The 3,173-nt window shown below is 37.4% G+C and overlaps 1 protein-coding gene across 3 annotated transcripts in view; it reads left to right on the forward strand.

Annotated features, from left to right (window-relative positions):
* LOC106872801 (zinc finger and BTB domain-containing protein 24) overlaps nt 1–3,173 on the forward strand; it is a 45,400-nt gene that overhangs the window by 9,210 nt on the left and 33,017 nt on the right. For 2 of the 3 annotated variants that reach the window (XM_014919914.2, XM_014919916.2), the window contains exon 1: nt 807–1,020. The exons of the other annotated variant lie outside the window; for it this stretch is intronic. The gene's annotated coding sequence lies outside the window, so the exon portion shown is untranslated. Of the gene's footprint in view, nt 1–806; nt 1,021–3,173 lie in introns of those variants that run through there. 3 annotated transcript variants of the gene reach the window in all.

Here is a 3,173-nt window from a genome sequence, read left to right on the forward strand (position 1 = left end):
CATCTGGACCAATGCAAAATTTGGATTGTCCGCGTTTAGCTGTTATTTCTAGCATATCAAGTTTCGTGGTGGGGACTCCACATGTGATCCTTTTTCTGTTTCAATATAAATGTAAGCCGTTCATTTTCACATCTAAGTTGCGAGAAGGCTATTCGTACGACCTGGACATGTAGAACACAATGTCAAAAATGAAAAGGGGAAGGGGGAGGGGGGTCAAAAATTTTTTTTAGGGGGAATCGCATGACCGTGACATGTAGAACACATTATCGAAAACGAAAATCGCCAAAATTAAAAAATAAAAAAGTTACAGCCATTTTCCCTCAGTGTCTAATTCCAATGTCCACCGCAGGATTAACTTCATGAAAATCGTTCTCAAAATATGAGGAGTGTGTGTGTGTGTGTGTGTATGTGTGTCTTTATATATATATATATATATATATATATACACACACATAATAACCACAGCAATAAGATATTAATGTGTATGTGTGTGTGTGAGTGAAAGAGAGAGATGTTTATTTTAAAACCGAATTTTAGAATTCTTGTGCATAGAGAAAGTTGTTACAATTTCAATACAACTCGGGGAATCACGAGATGTAAAATCGGAAATGGTGATGGTGGATGTCATTAAGCCGAGGCGCGAACATTTATTATCTCCTTACTAACATAAACACAAACTACAAGCATCATATAACTAGCATATAAATAACAACGCAGACGGCGACATGAAAGACGAACACACAAGTTGGATGGAAGAAAGTGAAAAAGGATGTTTCTTATTAAGTTATTTCCCCTTTGTTTGTATTGTTGTATTGTTGTACCGGTAGATGGCGAAAGAAAGCGGTTGACAGCTTCAGCTGCTGAAACGCTGTCAGTTAATGTCTGAGATGATGATGTGATCATGTGTTGACCGCGTATTTTAGTTTCCCCTCACAATAGGAGCATCATCAGACGACAACACAACATATATATATCATATACACACACATAGAGATCTATATCAATGGATTTCGATTGCTGGTGAGTAGAAATTTCTCAAGATATTCACGTCCAAGTAAACAAACCATTATTAGTTTGTAACTCCATCATTATCAGATGTGGGAAAGAAATTGAAGAAACATGACTTAATTTCGCTGTTAATGTCGGTGTAGTGTTTGTAATTATGGAAGTCTATGGAATAATTAGTTCCACATATGAAACGCATTGTGGCAATTATAAACATTATATTGATGTACCGTTTGTATTTTTATAGTTATATGATCATCAAATCATGAAAGACTTTAGGTTAACTTCAATCAAAGGCGTCTACAAGACCTGCTCAAGGTTGTACATCTGTTCTATAACGATCAACTTGTTATTTCTCCAGAAACAATGTATTTTACTAAATTATTTTTTTGTTGGGATTAATATTGTGTTGCCAGACTTGGTTAAAATTCCGAATTCAAATAAACATCGAACCATTCTTTTGTGTTGCTAGTAATATGTAATTGATGACAACAACCTACGTCAGCTCTCTTTCAGCGACAATCGTTTATTAATTTAGCTTGCTGAAACATATCGAGGTTTTGAATTACTCATTTACACGAAACATACACGTGTGTGCATACATGGTTACTAAGACAAGAATTCATTATTATATTAATCTGGGGCTAAGCTCATATATATATACAATCTCCATGTGTTGACTGTTTTAAAATTTATCCTGTTTTTTTTATTTATTTACAACGTTCCTTTCCCATTTCCTCTTTACTTGTGTATGTGTGTGTATATATATCTATACATACGTGCACACACACACACACACAGAAATAAAGGAGTAAACATCGATCATAGTTTTCACTGATTTTTCAAAACAGGAAGTGACCTGTGAGAAATGTCAAACACTCATCAGGAGTGGGGGGTGGGTGGCCTTGAGTTGTTGCTCGAAATGCGAGAAAAAAAAACAAACTCCATTAAATCACACTCTACAGTCCAAAACTGTGAAGGACATGTTGAGTAACTTGGTCCTATGTTTATTGTTTGAAGATTAATCGGGATGTTTATGGTTGAAATATTTGATCAATGTCAACTCAAATCAGAGGTAAACAACCTGTGACGGAATGGGCACGACTGGAACATGTTTGGCCTCACAAAGATCAGCTCGTTTAGAGCCGTGCAACAGCAGCTGATGGGTCTTGCAATAAACAACAGGAACTTGCTGCAGGTAAAGATGAAGCGAACCCTAACATAGGCGCAGGCGTGGCTGTGTGGTCAAGACGTTTGCTTCCCAACCATGAGGTCTCAGGCTCAGTCCCACTCCACGTCAACTTAGGCAAGCGCCATCTAATATCTCCCCAGGCCAACAAAAGTCTTGTGAGTGGATTTAGATGACGGAAACTGAAAGAAGCCCGTCACAAATGTGTGTGTTAAGCCACGTCACGTCAAGCGGTGTTGGTTTGTTTACGTCCACGTAGTTTAGCTGTTCGGCAAAAGGGTCCGGTAGAATAAGTTCCAGACTTAAAACTATAAATACTGAAGTCGATTTGTTCGATTAATCCCTTCAAGGGGTGTCACAGCATGGCCGCAGTCCAGTAACGAAAAGAAAAGATTTCAAACTTGACCAAATCTACAACAGGGACCTTAGCCCTCTCTACTTCTCCAAGTCAGCGTACATATTTCTTACAGACAAGTTTCTTTGCACACATTCTCTACATTATATTTAAACAGAAACGTAGTTGTCACTAGTTAAGGTCGACATAACGGATTGCCTTTTACGTTAGGAATAAGCAGGGTCAACAACGACTAAACCTTTAGAAATTAAACAGATCCGAGGAAACTATGTAACAATTATTTGGTAAAAAAAAAAGAGCTACGCTGAGCGTATGGGAATTTACTTTAGTGGAGCAATGCATTTTTCATCTTATGGGTCTATGTGCCTGTGCTACCACATATAAATGTAAGCGTGCATGGGTTATATATATATATCCTATGTAAATGGTTAGTTTTTAAAACTACACACCCTCTTAAGTACAAACAATGAAAAATATATTAATTTTCTTGCCTAGATTTTTCGTGACTGGAGTTATGATGTAGTCGCAGTGCTACTATGAGGACTGATAGAATTAGTCTCCTTGTTTGTATAAATGGATTTGTGAGCGCCAATAACTACCTCCCCATCCCCTCCTCCAGCATAT

This window comes from Octopus bimaculoides, chromosome 7, assembly GCF_001194135.2.
Source record: "Octopus bimaculoides isolate UCB-OBI-ISO-001 chromosome 7, ASM119413v2, whole genome shotgun sequence".
Lineage (NCBI taxonomy): Eukaryota > Metazoa > Mollusca > Cephalopoda > Octopoda > Octopodidae > Octopus > Octopus bimaculoides.